This window comes from Lepidochelys kempii, chromosome 2, assembly GCF_965140285.1.
Source record: "Lepidochelys kempii isolate rLepKem1 chromosome 2, rLepKem1.hap1, whole genome shotgun sequence".
In the NCBI taxonomy this organism is placed as follows: Eukaryota; Metazoa; Chordata; order Testudines; family Cheloniidae; genus Lepidochelys; species Lepidochelys kempii.
Window position 1 is genome coordinate 161844416 of NC_136381.1, and position 25924 is coordinate 161870339.

A 25924-nucleotide genomic window follows, 5' to 3' on the forward strand; every position below is an offset into this window, starting at 1 on the left:
TAATCACACACAATGACCACTTGTCTTCAAATGTGAAAGAATTAGCACTTTCCTGTTAAAGTTCATTTGCCTTACATGAGGCTTCTTTCTCCTTTGATGGGTTATTTAGTTACAGGGGTATATACAACGTAAATGTTTGCTGTTGCATTATAACAAAATACAGATAAGTGAAAACAGTGCATGAAGCATCCCATTAGTTTTCATGAAGTTTAAACACCAAATACATCATTATACATTTAACAATCAGTTTGATCTGTACTAATACACAAGTGAATTGGTCTGGCTTCTAGCTGTGAGTTCGTCAGTTTTCAGCTGAACCTACAGTTCTGATCAGAGCTGGTATCAGCATCACAAACCCATCCTGATTTCTTGGAAAATATTCATTATTCAGTGAACACGTGGGGTGAATGCTTTTCAGCCTGCCGATTCTTAGCAAACTGTTAACTCTATTTGCTTTTCAGCATTTGTAGTGCATGTTTGGTTACCAAAGTCACTTGGTATCATGCCTGCTCCCTGGTGGGATGAGTGAAATTTTTGAAACTAGGGAATAGCAAATGCACCATTTTCCAGTATAAGTTTTGAACAAATAAACATTATGCTAAAATCCATGAAATGTTTGAGGTGTAAACATCTTCATGAATGAGATCACACAGTTACTCAGTTTAGTCATGTGCACATCCTGATGATTCTGTTTTTATATTCAACCAGCTGTAACCTTGATATCCTTCTATAACTGAGGATGTGTCTTCGCTGCACATTTAACCGGGGCTCTTATTTGCATTTTAGCCCAACTTCCTCCTACCATCCACACAGAAAATCTCTGACCTGGGTTTGGAGGTGCTTTAAGCCTGGTTAGCTGAACCAGCTGGGGATGTGGTTCCACTTTTACCCAGGTTTGGGCCTGACCAGTTTACAGTGAGGTCATATGCAAATTCAATTGTATGCTGCAGTGCCCTTCCCACAATTCCCTCTGAAGGACAGACAAGTTCTACTGCAATTGACACAGTTGACTGGAGAGAATCCTGGAGCAGCTCAGCTCAAAGTGCCCTGTGATATGGCCCCAGACAAGTGCTGGTGAGTGCAGTAACAGAGAAGGCGCAGTAATATGGAGGGAGCTTTCCTGTGGGGATGCTCACACCTAGGCTAGGCTAACTTGAGTGTTCAGACCCAGGTGCCCATCACCTAGGTTAACTGCAGCAAAGACATAGCTGCCAAGGTATCTGTATGGTTCACAACATTTTTCCTTCTAGCTCCTCAAACAAAACAAGATTCTACATTGAGAGTTCTAAAGCCCACAAAGCCTGGATAATTTGCAACCTGATTCCTTATTAGAAAACTGCTGGGACTGATTTTGTCCTGGAGAAAGCAGGTGCAATTCAGTTGATTTCAACTGAGTAACACCCATGTAGAGCAGTTCTACTTGGCCCACTGTGCACATTGATAAATGTTATACAATGACCACCTGAAACTATCTCACAGGATCTTCCCATAGCCCTTTCTTGTGGGAGAATGGATTCTTTAGGTATTTTAGCCAAAGACACTGAATTCCAAAGGCAGATGGTAATCACACATTCAGATGTAAGCAGACTGAAGACATGAGAGAGGGAGAGAACGAATTGGTGGAGCTTAAAAATGCCTTTGTAGAGTCTAAAATTCCCAGTTTTATATCCAGTGAAGCTGTATGCGTACACAATAAAACCTATATCTTCTTGGACATGGAATCGGTGAAACAGCTTTTATCAGACCTTCCATCTGCTGGTGCCCCAGGGTATTCAAACAGTAACTAATTCCAGAAAGCCAGATATGTGGCTAAATACAGGCAGATTGTATTTTATTTGGTTGGGTTGTTTTGCTGAAATTCTGTGAAGTGTATAATAAAGAGTTTAAATATACTCTAGCTAAATGAAGAAAAAATTGCTATAAACAAACGTATGAGACTCTTTGCTCCCCGGACTTTGTCTGCCCTGCAGCAAGGTGCCATGTACGTGTGGAGCATAGCATTTTGGATCATTATAATTGCTCTTCCTGGCATAAGTGAGACATCTGTTCCTCCCCAAACACTGGGTGGACAAAAATACCCTAGGCGGTAAATGTATAACCATTAGACATTATGTAGCTTCTGGTTGTGTTTTCAGTTCTTAGTTGTTTCTCCCTTGCTCAAGTGAAACAGACTTGGACTTGTAGACTTAGGACTAAGGCAAGCTAAAAAATGAAATCACAAAAGGGATCATAATTTTTCACTATGCCCTGCAAGATCCATAGGCATATGCTCCCTCTCAGTAGTATGGTGCAGCAGAGAGACAGCATGTGGAGGCTGGAAAGAAGGAAAAGGCATCTACTCAGTAGCAGGCCTCACAAAGTAGCTGCATTTCTTTTTGTGTGTGCCAGGCAGGAAGGAATTCAACACCATGTATTTGGGAGCCTGAGCTGGGAGTCTGGAGAACAGACCTTCAAAGTGGCAAGACAAGTTATGTGGGCAGCAATTCTATAAGGGCCCTATCAAGGTTTCAAGCCCATCTCCCTTCCTGAATAGGTCTGTATCCTCTCATACCTGTATTAGACTTCTTTGATCAGAAGTTCTTAACTTTTTTCTTTCTGAGGTCTGCCCCCCAACGTCAAAAAACTCCATGGCCCAGCTGTGTCACAACAACTCTTTTTCTGCATATAAATGCCAGGGTCAGCATTGGGGGGCAGCAAGCAGGGCAACTGTCTGGGGCTCCAAGCCACAGGGGCCCCTGAGAAGCTAAATTGCTCGGGCTTCAGCTTCAGCCCCCAACAGTGGGGCTTTGGCTTCAGCCCCAGGCCCCAGGGAGTGTAATGCCGCCCCTACACTCTAGTTTATTTTGGTGGCCCCCCTGAAACCTGCTTGGGGACCCCCAGGGGGCTGCAGTTGAGAGCCACTCTCTTAGATAGTCTGGTCTGGCTGGCTGACGGCGGGGGGGGGGGGGGGGGTGAAAAATCTGAGGCAAAAGAGAGACTTCACACCTTGGCCTTCTGCACGGGAGGGGAAAAGGCCATTAAGCAATATGGTAATTAGGCTCGGGCTCACACACCAGCACGGTGGGGCTATGAGGAAAAAGAGAACGAGGAGCAGTCTGGGGGCAGGGACCACTCTTTGTGGAAGGAAAACAGAGATGAGACTGGGTCCCAAGAGCTCCTGGGCTTCCTAAAATAATGTAATTTGGGTCTGTCCTTTCCCAGTGTAAGACTAGATGGCGCTAAATATGCATGTTTGTTTTGAAATTATTTTCTCTAATGCTTTGTTCCATTTGCTAGTAAATGTATTTGTCACAGGCTCCCAGAAGAGGAAGAGACAGATGTACAGTTGCACCTGCCCAGTTATAGGTGGTTGGCGTAGTTGGGTGTTGTTTCAAGATACAATATAAGAGTGGGAGAATTGCAAAGCACCCAACATCTCAGGGGTGCACTCCGAGACCAGAAATGGGGCAGAGATGTAATCCGCCTTGTAACCATGACTGTTTTTTTAATATAACTTTTTTTTTTCCTGACTACTGTTTCTCATTATTTCAAGTATTACTGGGCTGGAAAGGACTAATGGCTGGGAGTGGTGTGTGAACTGGCAGTCAGGAAAATTCAGGAGGGGAGGAAAAAAAGATAAAATATCTCATAGATTTTATATCATTTCCAGAATTTTTCTGTTGTTTTCTTAAACTGAATTAGACCCTGCTGCTGCCAACACTTGTGCGCATACTTAACTCTAAACAGAAGAGTAGTCCCATTAACTACAAAAGGACTACTTGTGCGCTTAACGTGTATAGGTATTGGTAGAATTCGGGCTCTGGCTATAAGAGTATGATGAGTCAGCTCTCAGAATTATCTGCTCTATGTCTCACTCTTTGGGTTGGTCTCCTTCTCGTTCTCAGTGCTGCTGGGTAGGAGAATAGCATGAAATTAGCTGATTGCATGACAATCCTCTGTTAATGCTTTTGAAAGTCAAGAAATGTTTAAAATTATCTTTAGAAAGTCACTGAAATACAATGAAAGAGAAATTCAGTATTTCTCCCTTATTGTCTGTCTCTTTGACTCTCTGCATCTCAAATAGGCATTGATCTCCTTGTTGCCTTGGGGGGGAAAAAAGATGCGAGGAAAACACATCTAGAAATGTTTTTATCTATCTTTTTATAGCTCATTTCTCACTCCACCTCCAGACACTAATACTTCTGAGCTAATTAATTAAAAACCATGAAGGCATAATACAAAACAGTTGCAAAAGCATTTTGGTATTTTTATTATTATTTTCTTATCTTCTCTATACAAAACCTTCCCAAATCTAAATAAAAACCCTTTTTAGACCAGCAAAAAAAAATCACAAATCTGAAAAGGATGATATTAAAAATATTTTCCAGAATGTCTTAATTTTGCGTCTTTCCTCTATCTCCCTGACTCAGTCCTTCTCTTTGTTCCTACACAGAAATTAACGCTTTATAAACCAGCAAACTTTCTGTTAAAGATCAGTAAATTCCCTCTCTAAAGATCAGTACCAAGTGACAGACACATTTAAGAAAATAGTGGGGTCATTAATATTTATTCTTTTAATACTTTTGCAGATAACCATTTTATAAAAGCAATAACATACTTAAGGGTGTGCAAATGTTTTCTTCAATGCCACTAATCATTCAGTTGAGATATGATTGTATAAAAAAAGATACTTTTTTTTTTAGTTGTGTCCGGATATACATTGTGGCAGATAAAGAATCAGGCAACATGCTTATAATAACTTCTTACCCTGGGACAATAAAATAAAGTATGTCCTAATAGACCATTTGTTATCCTGTGTTTATGACTGATGGGAATTGTATGGCACAACAAATATATCTTATAATTAAATTCATGAGTGTAATAAAATACTAAAAAAGTTATCTGGTATTTATATCAAAGCGACATTTTTAGTATGCTTATATTTTTCCTTCAGCACTTGCCTCCCGCAGACTCCTTTGTCTCCCCATAGTTATCTAGAATAAATAGAAAGTTCTGAGACCTGTTTAAAAAATGATATAGTGAGGTAGACAAGAGTAATACATTTTCAAATCTGTAGAAAGAACTCTGAAAACTGATCTCTGCTCAGAGAAGAGAAAATGCCTTGATTTATAAATAGCTAAAAGTATTAATTTTTTTCAAAGATATTTTAATTAAAAGTATAACTTTAAAAATATTATTTGTCTTTTCTGTTTACAACTGATTAATTCTGATTTCATGGTGTTGGACCATAGTGCAGAGCATATGAGCACAGAGTATATAATTTGAATCTTATTTAGGAGTCTCTGGTGCTTGTCATTCTGTTGTGATAAACTTTTCTTAAGTTGGAGTAAAGGAGGATACAGGACAGTACTATCCCTCTTCTCTAGTAACCAGAGGAAAAACTGGAGGATAGAATGGTTTCCAGCTGAGAATCCTTATCCACTTCTCCTCCTAAAGCTCTGTTTCCCAACGGGCTCCCTATCCCCACCAGTGAGAGTCGGGAGGAGACACTGACACCAGCTTCCTCTCCCAAAGACGCATGTAATGATTTTTGTATGAATACTCTCCTTGATAGGGTCTTGTGTATATTGTATCAGGTATCTAAATACTTTCTGAGGAAAGATCCCTGAACCCTCCAGATTCACTGTTTTACAGCAATGAAGATTTTTCTCTAGTTAGGTCTAAATGATGAAAACTAGAAGAAATTGTGACCATCTCAAGGTCTTTCTCTCCCCTCCAAAACTACTGTTTTGCAAAAACGTAATTTCTATCTAAATGTTCTGGTTTTGTGATGGAAAAACTGAAAACTTGCTTCTAAAAACCAAAAAAGCCCATGATGGAAACCCAAAATTTTTCAGTTGCTGACATTTCACAAAAGAACATTACAAGACTTTTTCTGTCTAGCTCTAATGATAACATTTGTAGAAAAGGGAATGGGTATAATAGAAGTATGAGACACAGGAGTGTCTGTGATTCCAGTCCTCAATCACGTGATATGGATCAGTGTTAGAAAGGTTACACTTCTGTCACACAGCAAGGGTCGCTATCCACAGGTTGGGGCAGATCGTACAGTGCTGAGAGCCAGAGTGGAACTCAAAACCAGTCCACGTTGACTTGTTGTGGGGGCTGTTTTTGGGTCTCCAGGGGTTTGGTTCAGCTGCATTCACACTGCCACTTGCGTCGGCAAAACTTTTGTCTCTTGCTGGGGGGGGGGCTTTTTAAAGTATGCTTGAAAGACGAAAGACAACACTGAGAAGTTGTCAACAAAACTTTTGTCTTTCATGGGTACTTAAAAAAGCCCCGCCCTTCCATGAGAGGCAAAAGTTTTGACGATGCAAGGGGCAGTGTGAACGTGGCTTTTGTCAGCAGGAGTACAAAGGTAACGCTGCTTGCGGGGCTGGAAGTATTTTGTCAGTGTCGTAAATATAAATGGAAGGGTAAACACCTTTAAAATCCCTCCTGGCCAGAGGAAAAACCCTTCCACCTGTAAAGGGTAAAGAAGCTAGGATAACCTTGCTGGCACCTGACTAAAATGACCAATGAGGAGACAAGATACTTTCAAAGCTGGGCGGGAGGGGGGAAGAAACAAAAGTTTTCTCGGTTTGTGTGTTGTTTTTTGCCAGGAACAGAAAAGTAATGGAGTCTTAGAACTTAGTAAGTAATCTACTTAGATATGCGTTAGATTCTGTTTTGTTTAAATGGCTGATAAAATAAGTTGTGCTGAATGGAATGTATATTCTTATTTTTGTGTCTTTTTGTAACTTAAGGTTTTGCCTAGATGGATTCTCTATGTTTTGAATCTGATTACCCTGTAAGGTATTTACCATCCTGATTTTACAGAGGTGATTCTTTTACTTCAATTAAAATTCTTCTTTTAAGAACCTGATTGCTTTTTCATTGTTCTTAAGATCTAAGGGTTTGAGTCTGTGTTCACCCATGCAAATTGGTGAGGATTTTTATCAAGCCTTCCCCAGGAAAGGAGATGTAAGGTTTGGGAGGATTTTTGGGGGAAATGTTTCCAAGTGGGCTCTTTCCCTGTTATATATTTGTTAGACACTTGGTGGTGGCAGCAATAAAGTCCAAGGGCAAAAGGTAAAATAGTTTGTACCTTGGGGAAATTTTAACCTAAGCTGGTAAAAATAAGCTTAGGGGGTTTTTCATGCAGGTCCCCACATCCGTACCCTAGAGTTTAGAGTGGGGAAGGAACCTTGACAGTCAGCAAAAGTGCCGACAAAGTACTGACAAAGAGCCTTTACACACACTGACTTTTAGCGACAAGGCTGTGTCAACACAGCCTTGTCGCTAAAAGCTGCGTGGTGTAGACAAGCCCTTCGAGAACACATGAAGTGAGGGAACTAGAAATCCAGAAATAAAATCTCTTCTTTTTCTAACCAGATTTCTAGCCAACCAGGTTTGGCTAAAGCCTCAAAGTATGGACAACTGTCCAAACTGAGTTTCTACAACTTTATACAGATTTGTTCATGGCTGCTAGGTAAAGCTTGAAAATATGCCTTTGGCCCATGTAAATTATTCTGGCCATTTTCAAGGTGTAACTTGCACTGCTGATTGATTGATTGCTTTGTCAGTGAGCAAATTTCACCTATCTTTCAATTCCCACCTCTTTCTTTTTTCCTATAGACAAAGCCCAACTTCTGCTCATATCTTCTCCATGGGCCTTGAATCATAGAATATCAGGGTTGGAAGGGACCCCTGAAGGTCATCTAGTCCAACCCCCTGCTCAAAGCAGGACCAATTCCCAGTTAAATCATCCCAGCCAGGGCTTTGTCAAGCCTGACCTTAAAAACCTCTAAGGAAGGAGATTCTACCACCTCCCTAGGTAACGCATTCCAGTGTTTCACCACCCTCTTAGTGAAAAAGTTTTTCCTAATATCCAATCTAAACCTCCCCCACTGCAACTTGAGACCATTACTCCTCATTCTGTCATCTGCTACCATTGAGAACAGTCTAGAGCCATCCTCTTTGGAACCCCCTTTCAGTTAGTTGAAAGCAGCTATCAAATCCCCCCTCATTCTTCTCTTCTGCAGGCTAAACAATCCCAGCTCCCTCAGCCTCTCCTCATAAGTCATGTGTTCTAGACCCCTAATCATTTTTGTCGCCCTCCGCTGGACGCTTTCCAATTTTTCCACATCCTTCTTGTAGTGTGGGGCCCAAAACTGGACACAGTACTCCAGATGAGGCCTCACCAATGTCGAATAGAGGGGAACGATCACGTCCCTCGATCTGCTCGCTATGCCCCTACTTATACATCCCAAAATGCCATTGGCCTTCTTGGCAACAAGGGCACACTGCTGACTCATATCCAGCTTCTCGTCCACTGTCACCCCTAGGTCCTTTTCCGCAGAACTGCTGCCTAGTCATTCAGTCCCTAGTCTGTAGCTGTGCATTGGGTTCTTCCGTCCTAAGTGCAGGACCCTGCACTTATCCTTATTGAACCTCATCAGATTTCTTTTGGCCCAATCCTCCAATTTGTCTAGGTCCTTCTGTATCCTATCCCTCCCCTCCAGCGTATCTACCACTCCTCCTCAATTGACTTGAATTGTTTTCACAATGGGCCATTAAAATACCTTTTTTGTTTAAATGAGCGACATCAGTTAAGTTCACGCCTGTAAATTACATTGAAAAATCCAACACATGGTATATCCAATACAACAAAATTGGTACTGGGAGAAATTGTTACTGTTTTTTAAAAAATCCCTATCAGGAAAGGAGCTAAAATCTTAAGGGAAGATTTGTAAAAGTGCAGAAGATGCCAATCTGGGTCTCAAGAGTTTACTCCTTTCCACTAACGTAACAGTTTGCTCACCCACCTCAAACGATATGCCAGGCAATTTAATTTTTTTTCCTGGGAATAAGAAACCTTGATTTGGTTTTATATTTAAATGGTCATTAATCAGAGACTATTCTATTCATTCTGAGTACATTTACAGTACAAAGGGTTCAGCAAAAAATGAAAAATATAAACAAGATCAGTAAAGTTGCCTTCTTTTTTTAACTCATCCTACCTTCACTGGCAAGGCAACAGTTGTATCTGGTTTAGTTTGGGCAGCTCTTCCGTATTTGCTGTGACATTTCTCTTTGCTTATTTCCTCTTAAACCAATCAAATTAGTGGACCGCATTCACAGATGATGTTTAAAGTGGTGTAAGTGATGTGGGTTGTGTGTGTGATTTACACACTAAGGGGCCAAAAGAGAGATGGCTGGTGGTGGGGAACAGCAAGTAACAGGAAGGATAAGAAGTTGTAAGTTGCATTGCTGTTCTATCCTGCCCCACTGGGCCAGATTCAGTGTTTGCTTCAGGCAGTGCTCCATAAATCTTACATTGTTTGGGGGGTGGCAATTAAGGAAATAAGTGTTCCATTATGATTGATAAATCTAGATTTGTTAGACTTTGTAATATATATATATATATATATATATATATAATATTCATACACATTTGCAGTTCCCTTAGTAGGTGGTTATTGTTTTTCGTCAATGAAGCTGTCATTTGGGAAAGGGGGAAATTTAGATCTGGACTGGCTGTATCCTGAACAATTTAGAGGGAACTGGAGAGCATAATCCTTTGCCCCAAAACTGCCAGACAGAGTACCACACAAGTTTGTTTGGAAAGATGTTAAATTAAGTCTTCTAGACTGAAATCACACTGTTCAAATTTGAAGTCAACATTCTTTTCTGTCCGAGGGTATGTCTACACTATGGAATAAGGTCGAATTTATAGAAGTCGGTTTTTTAGAAATCGGTTTTATATATTCGAGTGTGTGTGTCCCCACAGAAAATGCTCTAAGTGCATTAAGTGCATTAACTCGGCGGAGCGCTTCCACAGTACCGAGGCTAGAGTCGACTTCTGGAGCGTTGCACTGTGGATAGCTATCCCACAGTTCCCGCAGTCTCCGCTGCCCATTGGAATTCTGGGTTGAGATCCCTATGCCTGATGGGGCTAAAACATTGTCGCGGGTGGTTCTGGGTACATATCGTCAGGCCCCCGTTCCCTCCCTCCCTCCGTGAAAGCAAGGGCAGACAATCATTTCGCGCCTTTTTTCCTGAGTTACCTGTGCAGACGCCATACCACGGCAAGCATGGAGCCCGCTCAGGTAACCGTCACCCTATGACTCCTGGGTGCTGGCAGACGCGGAACGGCTTTGCTACACAGTAGCAGCAACCCATTGCCTTCTGGCAGCAGACGGTGCAATACGACTGATAGTCGTCCTTGTCGTGTCCGAGGTACTCCTGGCCACGTCGGCTGGGAGCGCCTCGGCAGACATGGGCGCAGGGACTAAATTTGGAGTAACTTGACCAGGTCATTCTCTTTAGTCCTGCAGTCAGTCCTATTGAACCGTCTTATGGTGAGCGGGCAGGCGATACGGACTGCTAGCAGTCGTACTGTACCATCTTCTGCCAGGCAAGGAAGAGATGAGGATTGCTAGTAGTCGTATTGTACCATCTTCTGCCGAGCAGCCATGAGATGTGGATGGCATGCAGTCCTTCTGCACCGTCTGCTGCCAGGCAAAGATGTAAAAGATAGATGGAGTGGGTCAAAACAAGAAATAGACCAGATTTGTTTTGTACTCATTTGCCTCCTCCCCCGTCTAGGGGACTCATTCCTCTAGGTCACACTGCAGTCACTCACAGAGAAGGTGCAGCGAGGTAAATCTAGCCATGTATCAATCAGAGGCCAGGCTAACCTCCTTGTTCCAATAAGAACAATAACTTAGGTGCACCATTTCTTATTGGAACCCTCCGTGAAGTCCTGCCTGAAATACTCCTTGATGTAAAGACACCCCCTTTGTTGATTTTACTCCCTGAAGCCAACCCTGTAAGCCGTGTCATCAGTCGCCCCTCCCTCCGTCAGAGCAACGGCAGACAATCGTTCCGCGCCTTTTTTCTGTGCGGACGCCATACCAAGGCAAGCATGGAGGCAGCTCAGCTCACTTTGGCAATTAGGAGCACATTCAACACCACACGCATTATCCAGCAGTATATGCAGCCCCAGAACCTGGCAAAGCGATACCGGGCGAGGAGGCGACGTCAGCGCGGTCACATGAGTGATCAGGACATGGACACAGATTTCTCTGAAAGCATGGGCCCTGCCAATGCATGCATCATGGTGCTAATGGGGCAGGTTCATGCTGTGGAACACCGATTCTGGGCTCGGGAAACAAGCACAGACTGGTGGGACCGCATAGTGTTGCAGGTCTGGGACGATTCCCAGTGGCTGCGAAACTTTCTCATGCGTAAGGGCACTTTCATGGAACTTTGTGACTTGCTTTCCCCTGCCCTGAGGCGCATGAATACCAAGATGAGAGCAGCCCTCACAGTTGAGAAGCGAGTGGCGATAGCCCTGTGGAAGCTTGCAACGCCAGACAGCTACCGGTCCGTTGGGAATCAATTTGGAGTGGGCAAATCTACTGTTGGAGCTGCTGTGATGCAAGTAGCCCATGCAGTCAAAGATCTGCTGATATCAAGGGTAGTGACCCTGGGAAATGTGCAGGTCATAGTGGATGGCTTTGCTGCAATGGGATTCCCTAACTGTGGTGGGGCTATAGACGGAACCCATATCCCTATCTTGGCACCGGAGCACCAAGCCGCCAAGTACATAAACCGCAAGGGGTACTTTTCGATAGTGCTGCAAGCTCTGGTGGATCACAAGGGACGTTTCACCAACATCAACGTGGGATGGCCGGGAAAGGTGCATGATGCTCGCATCTTCAGGAACTCTGGTCTGTTTCAAAAGCTGCAGGAAGGGACTTTCTTCCCAGACCAGAAAATAACTGTTGGGGATGTTGAAATGCCTATATGTATCCTTGGGGACCCAGCCTACCCCTTAATGCCATGGCTCATGAAGCCGTACACAGGCAGCCTGGACAGTAGTCAGGAGCTGTTCAACTACAGGCTGAGCAAGTGCAGAATGGTGGTAGAATGTGCATTTGTACATTTAAAGGCGCGCTGGCGCAGTTTACTGACTCGTTTAGACCTCAGCGAAACCAATATTCCCACTGTTATTACTGCTTGCTGTGCGCTCCACAATATCTGTGAGAGTAAGGGGGAGACGTTTATGGCGGGGTGGGAGGTTGAGGCAAATCGCGTGGCTGCTGGTTACGCGCAGCCAGACACCAGGGCGGTTAGAAGAGCACAGGAGGACGCGGTACGCATCAGAGAAGCTTTGAAAACCAGTTTCATGACTGGCCAGGCTACAGTGTGAAAGTTCTGTTTGTTTCTCCTTGATGAAACCCCCCGCCCCTTGGTTCACTCTACTTCCCTGTAAGCTAACCACCCGCCCCTCCTCCCTTCGATCACCACTTGCAGAGGCAATAAAGTCATTGTTGCTTCATATTCATGCATTCTTTATTCATTCATCACACAAATAGGGGGATGACTACCAAGGTAGCCCAGGAGGGGTGGTGGAGGAGGGAAGGAAAATGCTACACAGCACTTTAAGCACAGCACTTTAAAAGTTTACAACTTTAAAATTTATTGAATGACAGCCTTCTTTTTTTTGGGCAATCCTCTGTGGTGGAGTGGCTGGTTGGCTGAAGGCCCCCCCACCGCGTTCTTGGGCGTCTGGGTGTGGAGGCTATGGAACTTGGGGAGGAGGGCGGTTGGTTACAGAGGGGCTGCAGTGGCAGTCTGTGCTCCAGCTGCCGTTGCTGCAGCTCAACCATACACTGGAGCATACTGGTTTGGTCCTGCAGCAGCCTCAGCATTGAATCCTGCCTCCTCTCATCACGCTCCCGCCACATTTGAGCTTCAGCCCTGTCTTCAGCCCGCCACTTACTCTCTTCAGCCTGCCACCTCTCCTCCCAGTCATTTTGTACTTTCCTGCACTCTGACATTATTTGCCTCCACGCATTCGTCTGTCCTCTGTCAGTGTGGGAGGACAGCATGAGCTCGGAGAACATTTCATCTCGAGTGTGGTTTTTTTTCTTTCTAAGCTTCACTAGCCTCTGGGAAGGAGAAGATCCTGTGATCATTGAAACACATGCAGCTGGTGGAGAAAAAAAAAGGGACAGCGGTATTTAAAAAGATACATTTTATAAAACAGTGGCTACACTCTTTCAGGGTAAACCTTGCTGTTAACATTACATACATAGCACATGTGCTTTCGTTACAAGGTCGCATTTTGCCTCCCCCTCCCCCCCCCCCGGCGTAACTACCCCCTCAACCTTCCCCCCCTCCCTGTGGCTAACAGCGGGGAACGTTTCTGTTTAGCCACAGGCAAACAGCCCAGCAGGAATGGGCTCCTCTGAGTGTCCCCTGAAGAAAAGCACTCTATTTCAACCAGGTGACCATGAATTATATCTCACTCTCCTGAGGATAACACAGAGAGATAAAGAACGGATGTTGTTTGAATGCCAGCAAACATACACTGCAATGCTTTGTTCTACAATGATTCCCGAGTACGTGTTACTGGCCTGGAGTGGTAAAGTGTCCTACCATGAAGGACGCAATAAGGCTGCCCTCCCTAGAAACCTTTTGCAAAGGCTTTAGGACTACATCTATTAGAACTGCGAATGCCAGGGCAAAGTAATCCTTTCACATGCTTGCTTTTAAACCATGTATAGTATTTTAAAAGGTACACTCACCGGAGGTCCCTTCTCCGCCTGCTGGGTCCAGGAGGCAGCCTTGGGTGGGTTCGGGGGGTACTGGCTCCAGGTCCAGGGTGAGAAACAGTTCCTGGCTGTCGGGAAAACCGGTTTCTCCGCTTGCTTGCTGTGAGCTATCTACAACCTCATCATCATCTTCTTCGTCCCCAAAACCTGCTTCCGTATTGCCTCCATCTCCATTGAAGGAGTCAAACAACACGGCTGGGGTAGTGGTGGCTGAACCTCCTAAAATGGCATGCAGCTCATCATAGAAGCGGCATGTTTGGGGCTCTGACCTGGAGCGGCCGTTCGCTTCTCTGGCTTTCTGGTAGGCTTGCCTCAGCTCCTTCAGTTTCACGCGGCACTGCTTTGGGTCCCTGTTATGGCCTCTGTCCTTCATGCCCTGGGAGATTTTGACAAAGGTTTTGGCATTTCGAAAACTGGAACGGAGTTCTGATAGCACGGATTCCTCTCCCCAAACAGCGATCAGATCCCGTACCTCCCGTTCGGTCCATGCTGGAGCTCTTTTGCGATTCTGGGACTCCATCATGGTCACCTGTGCTGATGAGCTCTGCATGGTCACCTGCAGCTTGCCACGCTGGCCAAACAGGAAATGAGATTCAAAAGTTTGCGGTTCTTTTCCTGTCTACCTGGCCAGTGCATCTGAGTTGAGAGTGCTGTCCAGAGCGGTCACAATGGAGCACTCTGGGATAGCTCCCGGAGGCCAATACCATCGAATTGTGTCCACAGTACCCCAAATTCGACCCGGCAAGGCCGATTTAAGCGCTAATCCACTTGTCAGGGGTGGAGTAAGGAAATCGATTTTAAGAGCCCTTTAAGTCGAAATAAAGTGCTTCATTGTGTGGACGGGTGCAGGTTTACATCGATTTAATGCTGCTAAATTTGACCTAAAGTCCTAGTGTAGACCAGGGCCTAGATAGTGAGTGTATGTTCACAACGTTTGTTTGCTTGTTTTTGAAGGGGACTATATGTCAAACTTAATAGAGGTAGCTCAGAAATTCTTATTTCTGAAGCTGGGATTTTAAGGACATTCTTATACTCAACAATTAGCTTTAAAAATCCTTCCTGAACCCATCCATAGAATCCCTGGGGCAACCCCAAAGGATGCACCTTTCTAATGGACCAAATTGCCTCTTTGAGCCAAATTCTGTTTTGCCAAATGTGGCTCTTCAGTCACACAGTGTGACCTGTACCTGAACTTCTGTATTTCACTCTGCTGCGGGATGGGAAAAGATTGTAGATACTAGGGTATAGCAGGAGTCTGGCATGTATTAGGAAAGCTGGAGCTCAGGAAAAAATGTAACTGACCATGAGCTGTGTGTGTACTGCCAGATGAAAAGTCTAGTTCTTTGGACAATAGGATAGTTCAGTTCTTTGAGAAATGTTATGTATTCACAGAATTCATGGATTCCAAGGCCAGAAGGGACCACAGTGATCATGTAATCTGGCCTCCTGCATAACACAGGAAACAGAAATTCACCAAAATAATTCCTAGAGCAGATCTTTTAGAAAAACATTCAGTCTTGATTTAAAAATTGTCAGTGGTGGAGAATGCACCATGACTCTTGGTAAGTTGTTCCAATGATTAGCTACGCTCACTGTTAAAAATGTACACCTTATTTCCAGTCTGAATTTGTCTAGCTTCCATCTGTAGTCATTGAAGTGCTACATCTTTCTCTACAAGACTGAAGAGCCCATTATTAAATATTTGTTCCCCACGTAGGAGTTTACAGACTGTAATCAAGTTGTCTCTTGGCCTTCTGTTCATAAAGCTAAATAGATTAAGCTCCTTGAGTCTATCACTATAAGATGTTTTCTGATCCTTTAATTTTTCTCATGGCTCATCTTTGAACCCTCTCCAATTTATCAACATCTTTCTTGAATTGTGGACACAGTACTCCACACAATACTGGACACAGTATTCCAGCAGTCGTTGCACAGTGCTAAATACAGACGTAAAATAACCTCTCTACTCCTGTAGACTAAGCAGCTTGAGAACCAGCTAGCCTTTTAATAGCTTTAGAGCATCATGTTCAATAAACCATTGATATTGCTCCCCACCATATGTAGACTAAGAAATGTAAGTGAGAGAAAACATTCTTGACAGGCTTGCAGAACTTCCCCACCCCCATAATTTAGAGCCTGGAGGCTGGCTGTTGTGACTGCTAATGGCTATAATTGCATGCTGGAAAAAAACACCCTAAATTCCAAAGGGTCAGTGTCCACTGAGAATGTTGCTAGAGTGACTCATTTGTAGTAATAATTATGATCCTCCTTCCTTCAAAAGTGGAGGAAGAGGAAGGGTAAAAGGTTTCCGGGCTTTTCTTATTTGTGAAACACTGGGCTGCGGGATTGCTAGCTTCTGGTAGAAGATCTGCATCAGGCCCATTCCCGTGCCAGTGGAGACTGCTGGCATTTTGAAAGTGGATAGGTGGAAGTGACAAGTAAAGCTTTACTCAGAGCCAGCTTACTGCAAAGGCTAAATATCATAATGTATATGAAATCCAGTAGGGGAGGTCCTGTCTGCCCAGAGGAGATTTCACTACACAGGGTGGCACGTTCTTCTTCTTTTCACAAATGCTGTTTGTTCTATTGCCAGTTCTGTAAAATAGTTTAAACAGATTTCTCTAAAATATGAATGAAGTTGTTCATCTGTTTAAAGCAATAGTGCAACAAACGTGGACATATTATTGATTGTACTGTTGTGGATGTTGGGTCTTTCAGGAGAAAAAATATTCCCAGGCATTTGATTTGAGCTAGCACTCTATCAATATTTTAGTTCCTCTTCAGTTTTGCAGAATTTAAGATTTCATTTAAAATTCCGTGACTTGGGCTCCTGGATGCTACGGTAATACAAATAGTTTGCATTTTATTATTATTGTTGTTTAAGTATCTAATCTTTATCGCTTCAAAGAAAAACATTCTGGCTGTAAGCAGATGCAATGGCTTGCTCCTGAGTTTCCAGATGGAAACCTTTAAAGGACATGGTATGAAAGGGTGAGTTGTCTTCGTTTGATTTCAGTGATCTGTTACTTCCGGAGCCTAATTATCTCAATCACAAGTTACCTATCAGTATTGTCGTACTATTAATTATTGGCTCTAAAGAGTACTTTACATGTTCAGAGTGCTTTAGAGTTGATAATCAACCCTCACAACAATCCTATGAGATAGTTAGATAAGCATTGTGATCTCCCTTTCATAGAAGCTGAGACAGACAGGCGAAGAGATTGGCTCAAGGCCATCCAGTGAATCACCGACAGAGCCAAGTTTAGAATTTTCAGTCCCATGCAAAGTGGGCAGAACTCAAGTTGAACACTGCTACTTCTTTCCTTATTCTTACCACAGACCATCCTAACAGTTTATTTAATCACAGTCCTTCCAATTTCTAGTGATACCTGTACAAATCACACATATAGTACCATGAAAATGGAGCACACTGGATTCCTTTATACCTGCATTCTTATAAAATATCAGAATAACAGCCAGCCCCTGTCTATATAATTTCAATCTGTATTATCTACCAGATACTAGAGACTCTTAACAAATTCTGTATTGGTTCGTATTACATCCAAAGAATAGAGCACACAGAATCATCTAGGAACATAGGAATTGCCATACTGGATCAGACCCAAGGCCCATCTAGTTCAGTAGCCTGTCTCTGATGGGGGCTGATACTATATACTTCAGATGAAGGTGTAAAAACCTCACAGTAGGTAGCTGTGGAATAATCTGTGCCCCTACCCACATGCTTAATTCCTAACAGAGACTGGTTTAAACCATGAAGCATAGAGCTCTGAAGCATTTCTTCTTACCTGTAACTGCAACTCTTTTATAGAAATCACCTAGATGTCACTTACTGAGGAAGAAAAGTTACAGCAAAAAGCTCTCAACAAAATCATGATTCACTCAGTCATCAAGCTCTCATTGCCAAAAATGAGTGGAATCTGCTTTAATGTCATGACATAAATTTAAAATGAAAATTAAAGAGGATGTGGAATAAATCTAACCAGCTGTATTCTTAAATGAAAATTAGCCAAATACAATACCTCCCTTTTGTAGAATCGACAACCATTTGGGGCATCTTCTGGACCAATGAAAAAATATAATTGTTTTCCTTCAGCTCTGCTGGAAATAAGGTACATGTTGCTCTTTTCTCTCAGCACTGAAATAATCTCCTCACATTTTTTCCGTGAAGATATGCACACACAACTTCCATTAACTTCTCAAGAGGTATTTATGTGTTACAGCAAAATTTAGCACTTGTGAGCCTTCACACATCTATATATGAAATAAATATAACAGGTCATATTATCTTGTGTCTCAAAAAAATGGAAATAAAAATCAGGACCAGTACAGGCTCATGAACATAATTCCTTTTAATAGTATTATTGAGCTCTTACATAGCCCTCCTTTCATTTTTGGAGATCAGTCTTTTACAAAGATTGGGGTAATCCTTATCTCCATTTAAGACATGGAGAAACTAAGACACAAAGAAATTTGTGATTTTCCCCCCACCCCATGTCACACAGTGGTGGCCTAGGAGGGGAAACCAGGTTTCCTGACTGCTAGTTTTAAAGCACTTTCCAGCGCAGTTGCTTTAAGGAGCAGAGTTTAGCTGAATAATTGTTTGAGGGTGGATGTAAAAAAAAAATAATTCTTATGAAGTTATAGTGGGATCACTGGACATCCTTTAGAATGATATTTAAAATGGATGTTAGAACTGTTCAGGAATTATTTTTTTTCACACTGGAAAATGCTGATTCATTGAAACTCAAACTTTTCATGCAAACATATCAGTTTAGATAAAAATGTTTCTCAGGCCCAGGGTGGAATTTCTGGTCAGAGAGCAAGCAAACCCAGAATTTCCAATAGCCTGGCAGTCAAGGCACTCACTTGGCATATGGGAGAGATCCAGGTTCAAGTCCCTAGTCCAAATCAGGATGAACAAGGATTTGAACCTGGGTCTTTCCCACATGCCAAGTGAGGTCCCTAACTATTGGCTATTCTGGGGTGGTGCCCTCTCCTTTCATGAAAAATCTTAAAAGGTCTAATTTTTCTTTTTATGTGGAATGAAAACAAATGTTGAAACCTCAATATTTTTTGTGAAACAGAATTCTTTGTTTCTGGCCAGCCCTAGTAGATGGGTCTGTGATGAAAGAGTAGAAATAAGCCACTTGCACGTGTAGATCAAGCATTGCCCTCATTTATTTTTATGAAAGGTACACCAAACACAAAATCAGTCCTGCTCCTAGACAAGAGAGCAAAGTTGAGTGGATGGGTGCTGCAGTGGTGGCCATCTGTGCAAGCTTGTGGCCATCTGTATGTTTTAAAGTGTCTGGGAGCCAACTGCCCTTCTAAACTTAATGATGGCTTTCCCTAATTAATTAAGGAGTTATTAGACAGCACTCTGCAGTGCTGCTAGGTTTATAGTTACAATGGATCTCTATGTAGAAAAATGTTTCATTGTTAGTTTTTTAATTTTCTTTGCATTGAAGCTTTATAAAATAAACCATGGAAAGCCACAGCTAGCTGACCATTACAAAATGTATAAAAGAAGCACAATAAAAGTTTTGAAAGTGGAAAAACAAATTAAAAGAATAACTGACAAATGTGACCATACATAACAGAAACAACCTGAGGATAAATTCTGTTCATTTAAACGTTTTGCAACGCCATTGACTTTAATGGGAGTTTTTATCTGAGAGTGAATCAGACACAGAAAAGAAGTCAAATTCTGCTAATACACATTTATTCAGATAACTCATTGTCTGAATGAACAATTTATTTACATAAACAATTTATCTTTGGCAGTTCAAGTAAATATGAAAAGGCTGCCAAATCTGTCTGTATGAATCCCAATAATTTAATATGTTTCAGGATATTTATTGAAAAAGTGAGAGAAGGCATTTTATCTTAATAAGGTATATGGAGAAACTCTTTTAGAACAGTGAATATTTCAGAAGAATAGATATGAAAAATAGTAATATTTGTGAGGACTTAAATGAAAACTGTCTTAATTGTATAGAGTGCTTTTCATTTGCAAAGTGAAATTGTAACACTGCACACAGTGTTACAAACGCCAATAAGTAATGGTACAAATAAAATGCATAGAAATCATTCCACCAACCACTGAAATATGGTCACCTCTGGGATGAAATATGGAAACCATGCCACAGCAATACTACTAAACTGTATAGAACAGATGAAAAGACTACCATATCCAGTTGAAACTGGGGTGGGAATTTAGGTAGGCAGAATGTAGCTATCCAAAACAGGAATTTGGCCAGAAAAATTGAGTTAGTACCACTACTCCTATGAAAAGTGTGTAGAATCTTTGGACACGAGTTATCAGAAACTCAGTCGTACATCTCAACCAAAAAACAGCACTGTCAACATCAGAGTGCCCTCTAGCATCAAAATGGGGCATTGTTACTGACTGGGTCAGATGGGAGAGTTCCACCATCTGTTTCATCAATTCATTGAAGTACCTTGTCAAGGTTCCTTCCCCACTCTGAACTCCAGGGTACAGATGTGGGGACCTGCATGAAAACCTCCTAAGCTTATCTTTACCAGCTTAGGTCAAAAACTTCCCCAAGGTACAAAATATTCCACCCTTTGTCCTTGGACTGGCCGCTACCACCACCAAACAAATACTGGTTACTGGGGAAGAGCTGTTTGGAAACGTCTTTCCCCCCAAAATACTTCCCAAAACCTTGCACCCCACTTCCTGGACAAGGTTTGGTAAAAAGCCTCACCAATTTGCTTTGGTGACTACAGACCCAGACCCTTGGATCTTAAGAACAATGAACAATCCTCCCAACACTTGCACACACCCCCTTTCCTGGGAATTGTTGGATAAAAAGCCTCACCAATTTGCATAGGTGACCACAGACCCAAACCCTTGGACCTGAGAACAATGAAAAAGCATTCAGTTTTCTTACAAGAAGACTTTTAATAGAAATAGGAGTAAATAGAAGTAAAGAAATCCCCTCTGTAAAATCAGGATGGTAGATACCTTACAGGGTAATTAAATTCAAAACATAGAGAATCCCTCTAGGCAAAACCTTAAGTTACAAAAAAGATACAGACAGAAATAGTTATTTTATTCAGCACAATTCTTTTCTCAGCCATTTAAAGAAATCATAATCTAACACATACCTAGCTAGATTACTTACTAAAAGTTCTAAAAAGAAAAGGAGTACTTGTGGCACCTTAGAGACTAACCAATTTATTTGAGCATGAGCTTTCGTGAGCTACAGCTCACTTCATCGGATGCATACCGTGGAAACTGCAGTAGACATTTATATACACACAGAGACCATGAAACAATACCCCCTCCCACCCCACTGTCCTGCTGGTAATAGCTTATCTAAAGTGATCATTAAGTTGGGCCATTTCCAGCACAAATCCAGGTTTTCTCACTCTCCGCCCCCCCCCCCCCCCAAACTCACTCTTCTGCTGGTAATAGCCCATCCAAAGTGACCACTCTCTTCACAATGTGTATGATAATCAAGGTGGGCCATTTCCTGCACAAATCCAGGTTCTCTCACCCCCTCACCCCCCTCCAAAAACCACACACACAAACTCAATCTCCTGCTGGTAATAGCTTATCCAAAGTGACCACTCTCCCTACAATGTGCATGATAATCAAGGTGGGCCATTTCCAGCATAAATCCAGGTTTTCTCACCCCCCCACCCCCATACACACACAAACGCACTCTCCTGCTGGTAATAGCTCATCCAAAGTGACCACTCTCCCTACAATGTGCATGGTAATCAAGGTGGGTCATTTCCAGCACAGATCCAGGCTTTCTCACCCCCCGCCCCCCGCCCCCGGGAACACACACACACACACACACACATAAACTCACTCTCCTGCTGGCAATAGCTAATCCAAACTGACCACTCTCCAAGTTTAAATCCAAGTTTAACCAGAACGTCGGGGGGGGGGGGGTAGGAAAAAGCAAGGGGAAATAGGCTACCTTGCATAATGACTTAGCCACTCCCAGTCTCTATTTAAGCCTAAATTAATAGTATCCAATCTGCAAATGAATTCCAATTCAGCAGTTTCTTGCTGGAGTCTGGATTTGAAGTTTTTTTGTTGTAAGATAGTGACCTTCATGTCGGCGATTGTGTGACCAGAGAGATTGAAGTGTTCTCCGACTGGTTTATGAATGTTATAATTCTTGACAGCTGATTTGTGTCCATTTATTCTTTTACATAGAGACTATCCAGTTTGACCAATGTAAATGGCAGAGGGGCATTGCTGGCACATGATGGCATATATCACATTGGTGGATGTGCAGGTGAACGAGTGTGCAGAGTGCAGCCTCTGATAGTGTGGCTGATGTTATTAGGCCCTGTGATGGTGTCCCCTGAATAGATATGTGGGCACAGTTGGCAACGGGCTTTGTTGCAAGGATAGGTTCCTGGGCTAGTCGTTCTGTTGTGTGGTATGTGATTGTTGGTGAGTATTTGCTTCAGGTTGCGGGGCTGTCTGTAGGCAAGGACTGGCCTGTCTCCCAAGATTTGTGAGAGTGTTGGGTCATCCTTCAGGATAGGTTCTAAGACTCCATTCCTGGTCTGTCCCCGGCAAAAGCAGCATATGGCAGGCAGAGACCCTTTGTTTCTCTCCCCGCTTTTGAAAGTATCTTGTCTCCTCATTGGTCATTTTGGTCAGGTGCCAGCGAGGTTACCTTTAGCTTCTTAACCCTTTACAGGTGAGAGGAGTTTTCCTCTGGCCAGGAGGGATTTTAAAGGGGTTTACCCTTCCCTTTATATTTATGACATACCTGGTTTTCTCTGGAGGTCCCCCATCCTGGCCTTGTTTACTGTGTAAAATTTGATACAGTCACTACTTTAAATGGTGTGATTGCAAAAAAAAATATTTATGAACCAAATGTTTGTATTTTAAGTGAACCCCTTGCTTCTAACATGCCACTGTCAACTAAACTGGCACCATTTTTGGGGCAAAAGATTTGCAGCATTTCTGGAGCACTAAAATTTTCTGATTATAGAAAGCTGGCCAGGGAGCAGCTTCTCAAAGCTGGCTCGATCTCTGCACCATCCCCTGCCTTCCCGCTTCATTCTCCCCTGGCAACTCTTCTTCCCCACTCAGTCTCCTTGCCAATTGACACTCAGCACCTGCTTAGCTAGCCAGCAGCACACTTCATGTTCTCTTCGCCTGGCCCTGCTATCTCCTGGCCAACAGGGATTCTCGCCATACAAGTCCTCTTCCTATTAAAATTGCCTCTTCCCTCCACTTCCTCTAGCTCTAATTATCTTCCTGCTTCTCCTTTCCATACTTCCCAAGTTGTTCTGCCCTCTCTCCACTGCCCCGTGCTGTCTACTTGTTTGCTTCTGCTTCTCCCACTCTGATTCCTCACTATTTCTTTTGCTCTTTAGCAACCCTTCCCCATTTCCCCCACATCTGTGTCCTGGTCCCACATGTTTTTCCATCTCTTCCCTTTCCCACAACTGTTCAGGATCTCTTGTCCACCTCCCAGTTGCTTCCAATCACCATTCCCCTGAATTATAGAATAAAATCAAGAAATGAAGGAGTCAGATAATTTGGTTGCAACAATATTAAAAATTTCCATCATTATTAATCTTTCATAGTGATAAACATTATTGTATGTTTCAAAGAAGCGGGAAAGTGGTTTCTGGAGGCTATTTATATAGTGGAAGTGGGAATTAATGAGCAAAAAGTCATTAATCTATGTGCAGTTGCCAGCATAAAATCTTCCTGAGGCCAAATTTTGGCCTTCCTTACATCCATGCTCCTTTTTGTTTTTTTTCCAAAATCTGATAAACACAGAATTGAGGCAACAACCTACACTGTGTACGTAAAGAAATAGCATATTGTCAGTTGAGCTAAGCACTTCTATTTCTCTTTAGGAAAAGATCCTGTTTCTTTATACTTACTGGCTTTCATGTCAATAAGTCAAAGCTGAAGCCATTGCTAGTATAAGGCACCACTCCAGTAGAGTTGCATCCACTTATACTACCAGTAATGAATTTGGTTAATTGTCCTTAACTGTGCATTTATGGCTCAATTCTGCAAGGTGCTGAGCACCCTGAAGTTCATTAACTTCACTCAGTCTGAGTATATTTACTTCAGTACTCATCAACTGCAGGATTGGGACCCTCACAATTCACTCATGGAAAATGTAGCCTGTAGTGTTAATGAGGAATTGTGTCATTTTGTGAAAAAATAACCTGAAGTTTTCAAGGCTCTGATTTACTAAAATCATTCCATTGGCATAGAATAATAAAATAAGCTGCCTTTGTTTTGGAACAGAAACAATAGCACCAGGAGTTTATAGAGAGATTGTTCTAAACTTGATTGATTATACTTATTATATTTATGATTTGCTGCATGCAGTTGAGACTCGTGAGTTATTCTGTTCTGGCTATTTTGTGCGTCAGTAACGTAGGTGGCTAAGAATGCTAAGAAGGAAGTGCTTTGCATATCTCTGTGACACTATGAACTTGGGGATGTGCTTGCTAGAATACAGTAATCTTGCTACATTTTGGAAACTAGAGCATGATGTTTAGAAGATAGGAGCTGTAAGTGTTATCTGTATCACTAGTCTCCATTACAATTACATCTGCCTAGATAAGACATAAATCAATGTGGCTTATAAACTTTAAATACCCATTTTTCAAGAACCAAAACACCACCTGCTTTTGCTGTTGTAATACATTCTGAAGGGATCATGACTCTGAACATAAGAAACAAATATAGTGGCAGCCTGTGTGTGTTAGGATTTTATTTTAATAATTTTTTTAAACTGAGTTTTCAAAAGTAGCTTTTTACATTCAAGAATCAAGGTGGTAAAGTTACATCAAAACTACTGTAATCCAGTATGAAAGAGTTGGTGAAACTGTGGATATTACCTCTTATGACGTGCTGAGAATTTTCCAGGTAACTTTACATTTGAGAGTGAGTGTGTGTGTGTGTGTATATTTAGAAATAGATTGAAACAAAATGGAATTAATTTGAGTCAGGGAGTCAGAGTGGATCTTTAGCAGAGGTGAGCAGAACCTCTTGCTGGTCTAGTCGATTGAGTATAGATTTAGGAGCCAGAAACTCTTGAGTTCTATTCTTAGCTTTGGCCCAGACTAGTTTGTGGGGCTTTGGGGATTAACCCTCTATGGTGGTGCACCTTTTGTTAAATGTTGATCATACCACCTGCTGGTACTTGCCTACCTCACAAAGATGCTGAGAGCTTTAATTTATATGCTGCAGTGCTCTAAAGTAATAGATTGAGTTCATGTGGTTTTGGCGAATCCAAGTAAGTTGCTTGGGCTCACAAAGCTTTGTGAACCCAGATGTTCACTTGGAATTTAGGGTTTCCTTGAATCTGAAAACTCCAAGCAAAGCTTGGAAAAACACACAGCTTTTGAAACAAAACTGGTGAGTTTTCTGACTCCATCCCCTCCTGTAATGGAATGCTAAACTGTATTTTACTTTTCAGCCACTCAGCCCTGGTCTACACTAGGACTTTAGGTCGAATTTAGCAGCATTAAATCGATGTAAACCTGCACCCGTCCACACGATAAAGCCTTTTATTTCGACTTAAAGGGCTCTTAAAATCGATTTCCTTACTCCACCCCTGACAAGTGGATTAGCGCTTAAATCGGCCTTGCCAGCTCGAATTTGGGGTACTGTGGACACAATTCGATGGTATTGGCCTCCGGGAGCTATCCCAGAGTGCTCCATTGTGACCGCTCTGGACAGCACTCTCAACTCAGATGCACTGGCCAGGTAGACAGGAAAAGAACCGCGAACTTTTGAATCTCATTTCCTGTTTGGCCAGCGTGGCAAGCTGCAGGTGACCATGCAGAGCTCCTCAGCAGAGGTGACCATGATGGAGTCCTAGAATCGCAAAAGAGCTCCAGCATGGACCGAACGGGAGGTACGGGATCTGATCACTGTTTGGGGAGAGGAATCCGTGCTATCAGAACTCCGTTCCAGTTTTCGAAATGCCAAAACCTTTGTCAAAATCTCCCAGGGCATGAAGGACAGAGGCCATAACAGGAACCCGAAGCAGTGCCGCGTGAAACTGAAGGAGCTGAGGCAAGCCTACCAGAAAGCCAGAGAGGCGAACGGCCGCTCCGGGTCAGAGCCCCAAACATGCCGCTTCTATGATAAGCTGCATGCCATTTTAGGGGGTTCAGCCACCACTACCCCAGCCGTGTTGTTTGACTCCTTCAATGGAGATGGAACAATACGGAAGCAGGTTTTGGGGACGAAGAAGAAGATGATGATGATGAGGAGGTTGTAGATAGCTCACAGCAAGCAAGCGGAGAAACCGGTT

General features: G+C 42.7%; 1 protein-coding gene and 1 long non-coding RNA gene across 4 annotated transcripts in view; one reads left to right on the plus strand and one right to left on the minus strand.

The window, feature by feature from the left end:
• Positions 1-25924, minus strand: part of LOC144930222 (uncharacterized) — a 264343-nt gene that overhangs the window by 136008 nt on the left and 102411 nt on the right. The gene's annotated exons all lie outside the window — the stretch shown is intronic.
• Positions 1-25924, plus strand: part of LOC144930221 (uncharacterized) — a 453637-nt gene that overhangs the window by 83314 nt on the left and 344399 nt on the right. The gene's annotated exons all lie outside the window — the stretch shown is intronic.